This window comes from Triticum aestivum, chromosome 3D, assembly GCF_018294505.1.
Source record: "Triticum aestivum cultivar Chinese Spring chromosome 3D, IWGSC CS RefSeq v2.1, whole genome shotgun sequence".
In the NCBI taxonomy this organism is placed as follows: Eukaryota; Viridiplantae; Streptophyta; class Magnoliopsida; order Poales; family Poaceae; genus Triticum; species Triticum aestivum.
Genome location: NC_057802.1, coordinates 554,826,074 through 554,841,408, shown reverse-complemented (window position 1 = coordinate 554,841,408; position 15,335 = coordinate 554,826,074).

The following is a 15,335-nucleotide window of genomic DNA, read 5'->3' as shown; positions in this document are numbered from 1 at the left end:
TGTAGCAATTTTTTTTTGTAAATAAAAATCCAAGTAGATTTGTACAGTACCTTTGAGGGCGTCTTTAGATTGAAGGAATTTTGTAGGATTCGCAAATCTTGTACACTTTCTTTACCATGTTGACCATGCCCACAAGGAACTCTTAATTTTTCAACGACAACAATCCAAGATATTTTCTTGAATAGTTTCAGTGACTACTACAGAAATTTCAGACGATGGGGCTTGAGCTTTTCCACTCATTATACAACATGAAGCAAAACAAAGAAATCCACACAGAAATAAGTATAGAAACAAACTTTCACATAAACTATCCGAAATTGAGTCAAGGAAGATGTAGTTGTAAAACAAATTGCCATCCAATCTAACTTTGAGATAGGAGATTGACTTAGTGGCATTTCATCAAGTACCTGCAGGGTGAGAAGGAATATCACTAATCACATGGTACATTATGGAGTGTGCTCCTCAAATTAACAAAAGGAGGCCCAATTAACTTCTAGAATGCATATGGGAGAATAAATATATTGAAGCAAAAATGGAAGATATGGCTCCACGTCTCAGTACAAAATAATGATAAAGCATTACATAGGGCTTGTTTGGGACTGCTCCACTTCACCAAAATCAGTTTCGCTCCACTAAATTCACTTTGGAGCAGTTTCATCCAGAAGTTGTAGCACTACCAAAGAGAATGTTTGGCTTTCATCTAGCTCCAGCTTCAAGAATGAGAAATTTGGTGGAAAGGATCTATTTGATTGGTCGAGGGGGAAGAAACGAAGGGGTATCCACTTACTGGTGGCAGTGGTGGGTAATTTCCACCCAACTCCAGCTTCTAGAGTATTTTGGAGCACCCCCTGAAGAGCTTCATAAAAAACTAGAAGTTGTGCCCCAGATTCTAGTTTTTTTGTGGAGCGGCATATCGTGAAGCTACCCCGTTTGGCTTGCATTTTTTGAAGCGGAGCTGAATTTTAAGGAGCAGAGCAGTCCCAAACAGGCTCATAATATATGAACTTATCATTATGTAGAAAATGTGAAATGTAGCAACAACAGCAACAACAAAGCCTTTAGTCTCAAACAAGTTGGGATAGGCTAGAGGTGAAACCAATAAGATTTCTTGACCAAATCATGGCTCTGGCACATGGATAGCAAGCTTCCACGCACCCCTGTCCATATCTAGTTCTTTGGTGATACTCTGATCCTTCAGGTCTCTCTTAACGTACTTCTCCCATGTCAAATTTGGTCTATCCCGACCTCTCTTGACATTCTCCGCACGCTTTAGCCGGCCACTATGCATTGGAGCTTCTCGAGGCTTGCGCTGAATATGCCCAAACCATCTCAGAAAATGTGAGCTAGATCGCAAGCATGAGTTATGGCCTTATGGCGTGCATGAAATCTACAAGTTAACTAGAATGAGTCTCACTTGCAACATCAGTACATCACATGCACGTATAGATCAAGCCAGTCTAGAGTTTAGCTACCACTAGACCATGATGGTGCGTTGCTGCGCTTATCCATTTTTTATAGGATGGTAGGAATTTTCTTATCTATCTACATATGTGAACATGGAAGTTGAGTATGTATAAAACCAAAATTTGAACGGGTGGAATTACAATGCATTTTCTCTTGGAAGGATGCCAAAACTTTATTCATAGTGCGACTAACATCCTAATAGCAAAGGAAAGCACATTCGCTCATACCAATTAATGGCAAATCATAAATACACAGTTATTCAAGACAAGTATGCAGCAACGATGATATTGTTTATACGACCACTAGGTAATATCATTCTTAAAATCAAGTGCGCACAAGATCCCCTGCAAGAAGGTGGTTGAAAGTCGTGTTCATCTTTCTGATGCTCATTTAACATGACATCAGCAGTGAGACCTTTTTAGCATACTTGACAATGATGTTTGCAATGCTAATTTGTTTAGCTATTTATGACGTACGTTTATTTCTCACAGCTGCTAGACAATAATAATTACAAGTTTGAGTGCATATCTTATTTTATAAATTTATATGGAATAAAGAGCTAACAAGATTCAGTTAATTAATTGGAATTAGGCTGGTTAGAAATAAACAAATTTCAAGATATATGAGAAGCCGAAATAGGCTAAAACAAATAAAACATTAACACAAAAGACTGCATATTTTCACATTACATCAACGTTAAAAAATTTGGTGTACAAATTATGACACCATTCAAGAAACAGGACAACAACTATCCTAATTGCGTCACTATAGAAAGCACATCTTTCTTTGAAGCATTACTTATTTTGTGAATGTCATTTCATTTTTAGATCAAAATTTTATCTGTAGCACGAAAAATATCTTTTGTTCAGTGACACTTGTATAATTATGAATCCAGACTGCCGAAACCAATATCTGGATTGTTCTGTTACAAATGTGTCTTATAGAGTAGAAATGAAAGTAGAGGTTACTGAAGATAAGAGCTAAAGAGAGAATATTTCGCCAAGTACCTTGTGCATTTTCGCAGCGAATGACATATGAATTTGAGAGTTTGAAGTAAAGATGCCATAGCATTGTACCATATTATGAAAAATAACATGGCTACTATAAGTGCACTCTACACCTCATCAAACAAATACTGGAGCAGGCCATTTAGTGAGGAACAGAAGTAGTGTAGAAACTTACTACATCATCAATTGCCTATTTACTGCTTCCATACCAAAATAATTTCATAATGTAACCAGTAGCACTTTGATCAATTGGAAGATGTGGCCATTGGAACATTATATTCTCAGGCAACAAATCATTGAAACTGAAAGCAGTGCCTCACCTTGAATTAGATCTTTCTAGATATGTGAATTAAAAACCGTTGTCATGCCCTAATGCATGGAATAAATATGATAAAGAAGAGCATATGTGGAAGATCCTAAAACATTCATGTGGGAACACCATCATTTTAATTATGGATTCCACTTCATAGTGTATTTGAAGAGAAAAGAAAACATGTGTTTCATTTATAATATCCAAGTCCTGAGAAATGGAAAAAAGAGAAAGGAAAGATAGCCATCTAAGAAAAATCACCATATACAACAGAAAATATTAGAACCAACCTGTTGAGTCTTTTCGCTGCATGAACAACCTTGGCTTTTTCTATATCTTGATTAAGTTAAATATACGGTAGAAGTTTGTGATATTTTATTGAAGTGATGTTGGTGAATGCCTACACAATTTAATCAAATCAAGGCACTAAAACTGAAACACACTCTCACACACACGGAGAAGCTTGCCTACAAACACACCAAAGCAAACCAATTACATGCTCCAGCCACATCGCATCATCTTTGAGAGATACTCCCTTCATTCCAAAATTATTGTCGTGCTTTGAACTAAAACCCAGACAATAATTTTGGAACGGAGGGAGTAGCAATCAGAGTTGAGATCTCGCAATAGCATGTTGTGAAACATACACATAAGGAATAGCATCAAATCTAACTAACTAATCACATGCACACATAGATGGTTCTTGTAGTAGGACGCTTACAATGGATAAGTACTAACCTGGTCGATGGCCATTGCAATTCCCCAGATCAATCCACCAGAACCAAGCTCCAACACCATAGATCAGGTCAGTGAATTCCGTCGAACATGTACAAAGGGGAAATTATGTTGTATAAATTTACCAATATAAATACCATTGACAGGGGATTTACTCTATGGCTTATGTGTTCCCTTATTTTGAAATCTGGGCTTATACTTTAGATCTGATGAAAGAATTTCAAATTTAAATCACTCACTAGAGGCAATCAAAATGCGGTCATCAAATGAGAATTGAGAAAAAGGACATCACACCTTTTTTTGACATAAAGACTGTAAGGGAGGCCCCTACAGTATAATTGGTGCAACAAACCCAAATTGCAAGTACCATGCCTTGAACCTGGGTGGGTAGAAAGGCATCAACCCCTTCCCACCACTAGGTGAAAGTGCAACTATCCCTGGGTGGTTTTGGTAATGATTAACAACATATAGCTCATTGAACTAATGCCATTACAACATAAATATTTTAGGAAAGTTCAATGATTGGCATGGCATGGATAAGGAATGTGGACCCCTCAAAATGCTAAGGACAAAAGATTGGCTCAAGCTTCAAAGTCCAAGACTCTACATTTTACTTTTAGTGATCCAAGATCACATTGAGTCCATAGGAAAAGCCAATACTATTAAAAGGGGGTGAGGTGTTGCTTAATGGCTTGCTTGCTCAAAGTGCTTAGTGATATGCTCCAAAGCCCTCAGCCACTTTCTCATATCCACATATGTCCCAAACCAAAAGTCAAACTCGGCCCCACTGATTTGATCCATCCAGCACCACCGTGTTCATTTGACATAGCCACTTCCAGAAACCCTACTCTTTCGGTCTCATCGATAGGGATCTCGGTCTCACCGAGATGGGATTGCAAACTCTCTGTTTCCCTTCGTAACGTTTCGGTCTAACCGAGATGAGCGATCGGTCCCACCGAGTCTGCAATGAAAACTCTCTGTTTCCTTTTCGTAACGCTTCGGTCCCACCGAGACGAGCGAATCAGTCCCACCAAGTTTGCCTGACCAACTCTCTGTTTGTCTATTACCAAAGTCTATCCAACCGAGTTTGAGTAATCGGTCCAACCGAGATTACGTTATGCCCTAACCCTAATGATATCGGTCCCACCGAGTTGACATGTCGGTCCCACCAAAAATCCTAACGTTCACATTTTGAACTAAATCGGTCTAACCGTGTTTTCTGATTCGGTCACACTGAGTTTGGTGATTTGTGTGTAACGGTTAGATTTTGTGTGGAGGCTATATATACCCCTCCACCCACTCTTCATTCGTGGAGAGAGAGCCATCAGAACGTGCCTACATTCCATTACCCATTTTCTGAGAGAGAGCCGCCTACTCATGTGTTGAGACCAAGATATTCCAATCCAACCATATGAATCTTGATCTCTATCCTTCCCCAAGTTGCTTTCCACTCAAATCATCTTTCTACCAAATCCAATCCTATGAGAGTGAGTTGAGTGTTGGGGAGACTATCATTTGAAGCACAAGAGCAAGGAGTTCATCATCAACACACCATCTATTACCTTTTGGAGAGTGGTGTCTCCTAGATTGGTTAGGTGTCACTTGGGAGCCTCCGACAAGATTGTGGAGTTGAACCAAGGAGTTTGTAAGGGCAAGGAGATCGCCTACTTCGTGAAGATCTACCCTAGTGAGGCAAGTCCTTCGTGGGCGGTGGCCATGGTGGGATAGACACGGTTGCTTCTTCGTGGACCCTTCGTGGGTGGAGCCCTCCGTGGACTCGCGCAGTCGTTACCCTTCGTGGGTTGAAGTCTCCATCAACGTGGATGTACGATAGCACCACCTATCGGAACCACGACAAAAACATCCGTGTCTCCTATTGCGTTTGCACTCTCCAAACCCTTCCCTTTATATTCTTGCAAGTTGCATGCTTTACTTTCCGCTGCTCATATACTCTTTGCATGCTTGCTTGAATTGCGATAAGATTGCTTGACTTGTGCTAAGTTGTTGAAATCTGCCAAGAACTAAAATTGGGAAAAGGTTAAGTTTTTATTTGGTCAAGTAGTCTAATCACCCCCCCCCTCTAGACATACTTTCGATCCTACAATTGGTATCAGAGCTTTCGTCTCCATTTTCCTTGTTTTCCATAGCTTTTGGTGATCATAGCCTTGGTTTCACAACCTAGGAGAGTATGGCGTCTAGCGAGGGAAATTATCACCGTAGAGGTCCTTACTTTGATGGTACAAATTTTGCTAGTTGGAAGCATAAGATGAAAATGCATATTCTTGGACATAACCCCGCCGTTTGGGATATTGTGTGTATTGGCTTGCAAGGTGAATTCTTCGATGGGAGAGAACCAAACCGTGAAGCTACCGTGGAAGAGTTGAAGATGCTGCAATACAACGCTCAAGCTTGTGATATCCTCTTCAACGGATTGTGCCCCGAAGAATTCAACAAAATCAGCGCCTTGAGAATGCAAAGGAAATTTGGGATACTTTGATTGACATGCACGAAGGTACCGACTCCGTCAAGGAATCCAAATTGGATGTGCTTCAAAGTCAACTTGACAAGTTCAAAATGAAGGATGGTGAAGGTGTCGCTGAAATGTACTCTTGGCTCGCTCTCATTACAAATGAGATTGCCAGCTTAGGAAGTGAAGAGATGACCGACAAATTCATCATCAAGAAGATCCTAAGAGCCTTGGATGGAAAATATGATACCATGTGCACATTGATCCAAATGATGCCCAACTACAAAGATCTCAAGCCAACGGAAGTCATTGGAAGAATTGCTGCTCATGAGATGTCACTCAAGGATAAGGAAGAGCTTCACAACAAGTCAAGCGGTGCTTACAAAGCCTCATGTGATGCTCCCACATCATCAAGTGAGAAACAAACCTTCAATGAAGAACTGAGCCTAATGGTGAAGAACTTCAACAAGTTCTACAAGAGTAGAAGCAAGGAAAGAAGTTCCAAGTCAAGGTCCTACAATGACAAAAGATCTTCTAGTCGTGAACGAAATTGCTATAATTGTGGAAGACCGGGACACTACTCCAATGAGTGTACGGCTCCCTACAAAAGAAGAGAAGATTCTCCCAAAAGAAGAAGTAGAAGAGATGAATCACCACCAAGAGAGAGAAGGAATAGAGATGATCGTTATGAATGAAGACCCTCTTGGAGAAGCAAGGATTCGGAGAGGAAGGACAAATCATCAAAGAGCTACACAAAACGAAGACATCAAGCTCATATTGGTGAATGGGTATCCGGCTCTGACTCCGACCATCACTCCGACTCCGAATATACTCAAGATGAAGGTGTTGCCGGTCTAGCACTTGTGTCAACCAACTCCTACGACATATTTGACTCACCAAATGAAGGAATTGGAAGATGCTTCATGGCCAAAGGTCCAAAGGTATCACTCCCCGAGTATGTTGATTTCAATAGTGATGAAGATGACTTGTTAGGTGATGATGATTTACTTGTTGACAACTCTAGTGATGAATACTACGATGAAACATCAATTAATCATGCTAATCAAGATAAAACGAATGACAATGATAAGGAGAAGATTGAGCGTCTAACTAAAGAACTAAACACTCTTAAGTTAGCTCATGAAACTACCTTGGAAGATCATCGAGAACTTTTAAAGACTCATGAGAAGCTACGCTTTGAAAAGCTCAACCTTGAGCAAGAGAATGAGTTCTTAAAAGAAATCAATGATGATCTTCGCAAGAAAAGTTCTTCTTACATTGCCAAGCGTTTATTCTTATCTACTTACATGCCATAAGTTAAATCTAGCAACAAGAACAAGAAGGATTCTTCCTCTAGTAGTAACAACAATCATGCTAAATCCAATGTTGTTGCTTCTAGTAGTTCTCTTGATTCCACTAATGATTCTCTTAGCCAAGTTACACTTGAGCAAGAAAGCAGCTTATTGAAGGGAATTATAGAGAAAGGTGTTTACAAGAGCCTTGCCGGAAGTAAGCAATTTGAGGAAATTGTACGCAAGCAAGGAAGACACCGGAAGAATCAAGGTGTTGGTTTTGAACGAAAGTTCAATGCCAATGGAGTTGAGTGGGAAGAAGATCAATACCCCAAGACGAAGTTTTTTCCTCAACAAGAGAAGTATGATCCTACTTCTTTCCAAGGAACACATGCTCAAGATGATCTTCCACCACAAGACCACAAGCTAAAAGGCAAGGACAAGCTTCAAGAGGAGATTGATGCATTTGAAGAAGCTCCTAAGGCCTTGGTCAAGTGGGTTCCCAAGACTACATCAAGCTCTACTTCATCAAGTTCCACTACTACCCCAAGGATTCCCATCAAGATGATGTGGATCCCAAAGAAGAAGAACTGGAGATTTCTTGAGGGTGACTCCGCCAATATACTTCACTCATATCATTTTTGGCAAGGACAAGTGCAATCAACTTCCACATCTTGCACTAGTTCAAGGAGTCAAAAACCCTTTTGTTGTTAAGACAAGGGACAAGGTAACCTAATGCATTCATGGACATCATCTCATATGAACATCACTCTATCTCTATTGGATATCCTTGTTTGTTCCTTGTGGGACTAACCCGTGTAGGTATTGAAAGTGCAACTCACTCCAAAGGATTGTTGCTCCAAATGATCTACATCTTCAACACCTACATGAAGTCATCATCGACAAAACCCAAGGTTAGTTCATCCCTCTTAGGGGGGGATCTCACATCTAGGGGGAGCTTTACTCTAAAGAATCGAGCTAAAGCAACTCTAATGGTGTGAACACATCAATGCTTTATGTAAAAGTGGTAACCCCACTTGTGCTTAAACGATGAGTATGACCTATGATCAAATGTTCTCATTTGACTCCTAAGTCAATATACTCATATATAGATGACCTAGTCATCGCCAATTGTTTGATAGATGCTAGAATTGGTTGTGCATGCTTTGCCACATATTTCATTTGTCATTTTATTGTGTGAGCATGTTGGTTGCATATTTTACTCATTCGAGGACATCCACTTGTTACTTTGATTGTTTGGATCTTTTTCTTTTGCCAAGTGGATGGACAAGAATGCCTAAGAACTTTCTTTAGCTATCTATGCTTTTCTCGTCTCAAACTCCATTCATGCTACATCACAAAGTTTGATCAAGTCAGATTCGAACCACTCTGTGTGAGGACCACTCGGAGTCCCCCGATTCGTCATAGACTTAAACTTCCAAAACCTCTTTGTGCATTTTGGTCTGACCGAGAAATCCATTTCGGGCAAACCGGGTTCACTAAGTTGATCTAAGTTTTCATCTCGGTGCAACCGATTTGAATACTTCGGTCACACCGAGTTGTAGCAACCGCTTGCGATTCTGCAATCTCGGTGCCACCGAGTTGTTCCACTCGGTCACACCGACAGGGTCGGGATATAAATACCCACGGGTGGGACTTTGGAAATTTCTTCAAATTCTCTCAGCCCGCGCATGTCCTGCTCTGCCTCCTCGGGTCTCCGGATCGTCTCCTCGCCGCCAACAACCTCCCGCCATTGTACTCTGCCGCCGTTGACGGAATCTGCTCCGCCGTCGCCGCCGTAGCGAACACTCGCCGCTCTAGGGTAAGTGTTCGACCCCTTGTGCTGTCTTTTTCACTCCGATTCCTAGCACAAGGACAATGCCATGTTTCTTGCCACGAATGTGATTAATCTATCCAGCTAAAACTTCCTTAGGTCTAGATTGATTCGAAATTTTTAGGGTTAGGTCTCCGTAGAACTCATCTCGGACCGACCGAAATGTAGAAATCGGTCTCACCGATTCGGCTTAGGCCATTGCACATGCGCTTTTTGGTCCGACCGAAACGTGCAAATCGGTGTGACCGAGTTCAAGATTCTGTGAAACCCTAGCAATCTCGGTGCCACCGAACTGTGACTCGGCCCAACTGAGTTCACTAGTTTAGGTTCCAAGTGTTGCTTCGGTATTGCCAAGTTTGTCAATTCGGTAGCTCCGAGATCACTTCTGCAGAGAACTAAAACTAAGATTTTTGACTCAATTTGTTTTGCAAAACCTCTGTACTTTGTGATGCTCATCCACTCTACCTCATCTATATCTATTCACAAGGTCTGCTGTCAGTAAGTTTGCAGAGATGTCTGATCAGAGTGACAGTCAGAACAGGTCTGAGGAACATGTGCAGATGAGTGAGGGTTCAGATCCCTCTAGCACTTCTGATGATGGCAGCAGGAGCACTCCAAGCAACTTGCCAAAGGCAGCCACCCGATCTAGGAAGAAGTGAACCTCAGAACCTGAGGATGAGGACTATGTGGCCACTGAAGAGGAAGTAAGCTCCAAAAAGAAGGTGCTGAAGAAGGAGTATGGCACATCTGCTGCAAGTAAGCCAGGGCTGAACAAGAAGGCACCTGCAAGGAGGATGCCAATGTCAAAGCCAAGGAAAGTTGCCACAGGTGAAACTATGAAGTTCACCATTGAATCTGAAGAAGAAGCAGCTGGTGAGGACAAGAAGAAGAGGGCAAGAACTACAACAGCTAAAGTTCTTGGAAAGTCCTCAATGGTGAGATCAGATGATGAAGAGGAAGAGGATGATGCTCCAGCACCTAAGGCACAGAAGCTCATGGGAGATGCTATAAAATCAGGGGCTGCTGCTAAGCCCAAAACTGCTCCCAAAGCTGCTGCTTCAGTTCCCAAGACTGCACCCAAGAGGAGTACCAGGAACATACCTGCTGAGGAGAAGAACAAGGCCCCAGTGCCTGAGACTGAAGAAGAGGAAGCTGAAGCCCAAGTGCTAAGGAAGCTAAAGCCAAAGATCCCTGACCATAATGATGCACATCCTGTTGCAGAAGATATGAGGATCAGGAAGGATGCAGGACTAAGACAGTGGAGAAAGGCTGACCCATATGCTGTCAGGAGGAGAACTGTTGTGGATTATACGTTCCGCACAAAGGAACAACAAGATTTCTATGAGACTATCCTGCTTGACAAGAAGCCCATAGTGTGTGACATGAGATGGGTGGACTGGACCTACATAAGAGAGAATGAAGATCACTTCCCAGGTGTTTATGACAGCTTCAAGGCATGTGAGGTTGACAAGTTTGTTGGCCAAAAGCTCACCAAGTGGAATGATGAGTTGATCATGCAATTCTATTCTACTGCTCATTTCTATCCAGATGGCAGAATCGTATGGATGTCAGAGGGTACAAAGTACCAGTCTACAGTTGATGAGTGGGCTAGATTGATCAATGCTCCAGAAGCTCATGAAGATGACTTGGATGTCTATGCCAAGAAGATGAAGGATCACAACTCAATGGCCAGCATGTACAAAGAGATTCCTGATGCAGACCTGGAGAATCACAAGTTTGGCTCTGTGAAGCACTTACTGTCAGGCCTGCCTACAATCAATACCATTCTGATGCACACTCTGTTGCCAAAGTCAGGTGATCACAGAATGATCAGAGGACACTCCATCAACTTGCTGCATATATTTGATGTTCCTCAAAAGTTCAAAGTGACGAGTCTGATTGTGGAAACAATCAAGAGGATAGCTGCAGATCAGAAGAGATCTTGTGGGTATGCTCCACAAATTCAGGTGCTCATCAACTCCAAGATGGGCACAGGCACATATCTATTGGACAAAGAGCATTTACCCTCAGGCCAGACTTTGAGGACAACATTGTTGTCATGACCGAGGAGGATCCATCATCAGTGCAAACACATGAGAAGAGAGAGAAGGCAAGGATAGAGAAAGCTGCAAGGATGCCAACTGCTGAAGAGGCATCTCAAGTGTTCTTGAAGAGCAAGCAAGATCAGCTTGGATATCTGATCCAATCCACCTTGAGGATTGAGAAGGGCTTGGCCACCCTGACTCAAAACCAGGAGAGCTTGGAGAGGATCATTGAGCAGAAATTCTATGATCTTGATGTCAAGGTAACTGAGATTCAGTCAGTGGTTGAGCAACTTCAGGAGGAAGTGGAGGAGAAGAAGGGAAAGTCTACTACAGAAGCTTTTATTAGAGTGCCCAGAAGCCAGAGGTCTACTGCAGTGCCTGTCCCAGACACAAGAGCTACTACATCTGCACTAGTAGCCACAGCCTCAGTGCCATCTGCTCCAGCAACCACTCCACCAGCTCCAGCTACATCAACAGAAGCTTTCGTCCTTGGAGTCATCTCTACACCACCTCATGAAGACCAAGCTTGAGAGACGCATAGCACTATGCATATTTTTAAGTTTTTGGTACTTGTTGCCAAAGGGGGAGAAATATGTATAGATCATAGTCTGAGAGAGAGAGAGAGAGTTGTTTTGTCTCTCTTTGCATTTTACTTCCTTGAACTTTATTGTGTGTTTCTTGCTACATTATGTATTTTGTGAGATACTTGGATGATCATGTGATTGATCATTTGCTACCTTCATGCTTGTTTGGATGATACTATCTTTTATATTTTATATATGATCACTCACTTTGCTTCGTGATGAGTGCATGTTTTTTTTAATTATTACCATTTTGAGCGCTCCACCAAAATGTATGTGACATGGAAGAGTGACCCATGATCCTAACACATTGTGCATTTGCAGTCCAAAGCAAATTTTAAATAATGCACAAATTTAGGGGGAGCTCTTGTTTGTCACATACTTCTCAAAGCGACAATGTATTTCAATCTTATTATCATTTGTCGAAGCTTTGATCTATATGTTGTCATCAATTACCAAAAAGGGGGAGATTGAAAGTGCAACTATCCCTGGGTGGTTTTGGTAATGATTAACAACATATAGATCACTGAACTAATGCCATTACAAGATAAATATTTCAGGAAAGTTCAATGATTGGCATGGCATGGATAAGGAATGTGGACCCCTCAAAATGCTAAGGACAAAAGATTGGCTCAAGCTTCAAAGTCCAAGACTCTACTTTTTACTTTTAGTGATCCAAGATCACATTGAGTCCATAGGAAAAGCCAATACTATTAAAAGGGGGTGAGGTGTTTCTTAATGGCTTGCTTGCTCAAAGTGCTTAGTGATATGCTCCAAAGCCCTCAGCCACTTTCTCATATCCACATATGTCCCAAACCAAAAGTCAAACTCAGCCCCACCGATTTGATCCATCCGGCGCCACCGAGTTCATTTGACATAGCCACTGCCAGAAACCCTAGTCTTTTCGGTCTCACCGATAGGGATCTCGGTCTCACCGAGATGGGATTGCAAACTTTTTGTTTCCCTTCGTAACGTTTCGGTCTAACCGAGATGAGCGATCGGTCCCACCGAGTCTGCAATGCAAACTCTCTGTTTCCTTTTCGTAACGCTTCGGTCCCACCGAGACGAGCGAATCGGTCCCACCGAGTTTGCCTGACCAACTCTCTATTTGTCTATTACCATAGTCGGTCCAACCGAGTTTGAGTAATCGGTCCAACCGAGATTACGTTATGACCTAACCCTAATGATATCGGTTCCACCGAGTTGACATGTCGGTCCCACCGAAAATCCTAACGTTCACATTTTGAACTAAATTGGTCTGACCGAGTTTTCTGATTTGGTCACACCGAGTTTGGTGATTTGTGTGTAACGGTTAGATTTTGTGTGGAGGCTATATATACCCCTCCACCCACTCTTCATTCGTGGAGAGAGCTATCAGTACGTGCCTACATTTCCATTACCCATTTTCTGAGAGAGAGCCACCTAATCATGTGTTGAGACCAAGATATTCCAATCCAACCATATGAATCTTGATCTCTAGCCTTCCCCAAGTTGCTTTCCACTCAAATCATCTTTCTACCAAATCCAATCCTATGAGAGTGAGTTGAGTGTTGGGGAGACTATCATTTGAAGCACAAGAGCAAGGAGTTCATCATCAACACACCATCTATTACCTTTTGGAGAGTGGTGTCTCCTAGATTGGTTAGGTGTCACTTGGGAGCCTCCGACAAGATTGTGGAGTTGAACCAAGGAGTTTGTAAGGGCAAGGAGATCGCCTACTTCGTGAAGATCTGCCCTAGTGAGGCAAGTCCTTCGTGGGCGATGGCCATGGTGGGATAGACAAGGTTGCTTCTTCGTGGACCCTTCATGGGTGGAGCCCTCCGTGGACTCGCGCAGCCGTTACCCTTCGTGGATTGAAGTCTCCATCAACGTGGATGTAAGATAGCACCACCTATCGGAACCACGACAAAAACATCCGTGTCTCCTATTGCATTTGCACTCTCCAAACCCTTCCCTTTACATTCTTGCAAGTTGCGTGCTTTACTTTCCGTTGCTCATATACTCTTTGCATGCTTGCTTGAATTGTGATAAGATTGCTTGACTTGTGCTAAGTTGTTGAAATCTGCCAAGAACTAAAATTGGGAAAAGGTTAAGTTTTTATTTGGTCAAGTACTTTAATTACCCCCCTCTAGACATACTTTCGATCCTACACTAGGCTATGCCTTAGTCTGCAAAAACCGCAAGGATTCGAGCTCGCATTGTTTACCTCGAATGGAGGATGCCTAACCACTAGAGCTGCTAGGCACTTGCGACATCAGGTGGAGTAGCTGTCGTGGTTAGCGTGTCTTGCACCGGACATCACACCTTCATCCTTTGCAGTCCTAGAAAAGGCATGAGCCCATGCAGACAGAGTTTAACATAATAGAATAAAAAGGAATTGATCTGTGTAAAGCAAATACTTTCAGGGAGAAGACTATGGTCTGCACCGTCGACCGTTGTTTATTTAGAAACTAGAACAGATGCTCGTGCGTTGCAACGGTAGAGATATTCTTTTGAGACGCAACGGGAGAGATAATTGATGTGTGCACCAAAAATGGTTCGCAGAGCAGTGGGGCGACAGAGCGAGGAGTTGTGGTCATCTCTCGGATCATGTTTGGCCTGCGAGATCTTGATAGTGGTGGAGTCAGTCGGCGTGGCGACAACCAACCAACTCGTGCCTTTTTTCCTTTGGGTTCGCCCTCGTGTCGGGGTTGTGGCTCCCTCCTCATTTGGTGGCTGCGCGGCGACCTTCAGGGCACGGTTGCTTCGCCACTTTCTCCTACTACGATGTACCGGATGGATTACTAATTGCAGTGCATAAATCAAGTTTCATTAGCATAATCCACGCATAACCGCGCGGTCCCTTCTTTATCAGGGTTTATTCTCTTTGATTATTTTAGCGGTCACGTGCCTACAGTTCTTTTCATTAGAGCCAGTTCAGCATATTCTCTTTTATTGGCTTGTCCCCACAATTTCTTTCAACTATAGTAAAAAAAGCATACTCTTTTATCGTCAAATAGTGCATGGGAAGCACAATAGTTCGCGTCTGGCAGGCACATAAACGACTTGTGTTTGTAAGACACGAGTATAAATAAAAAATTGACAAGTTGAAGGATTGACCTCACAACCTAAAAACTCGATCACTAGGTACTGGCCACTCGAATAAACAGGTCTTGCTTACCAATAACCAGCGCAAACGTTAAAGAACATACTGCATCACCATATTCAAAAGTTCTTTTTTTGATATTTTGGAAATTTTCCAAAAATAAATTAATATTTATGAATTGCAAAATATTTTTAAAACATGGGCAATATTTGAAATCCGGAAAAGTTTTTTGAAAATTTCATTCATTTTTGAAAAAGATGAACAACATTTGAAATAAGGAGAACCTTTTAAAATTCACAAACATTTATTGAAAACATGAACCTTTGAAAAAGCACTAACTTTTTTTGAATTTGGGAACAATTTTTAAAACAAGAACATGTTTTCAACTTTTATAATAGTTTTTGAAAATGTGTTTATTTTAACCACGATCATTATTTTGAATTTGTGAACATTTCACTAAACAAGAATATTTATAGAATCTAGAACATATTTTAAAATCCCAATTTGATTTGGAG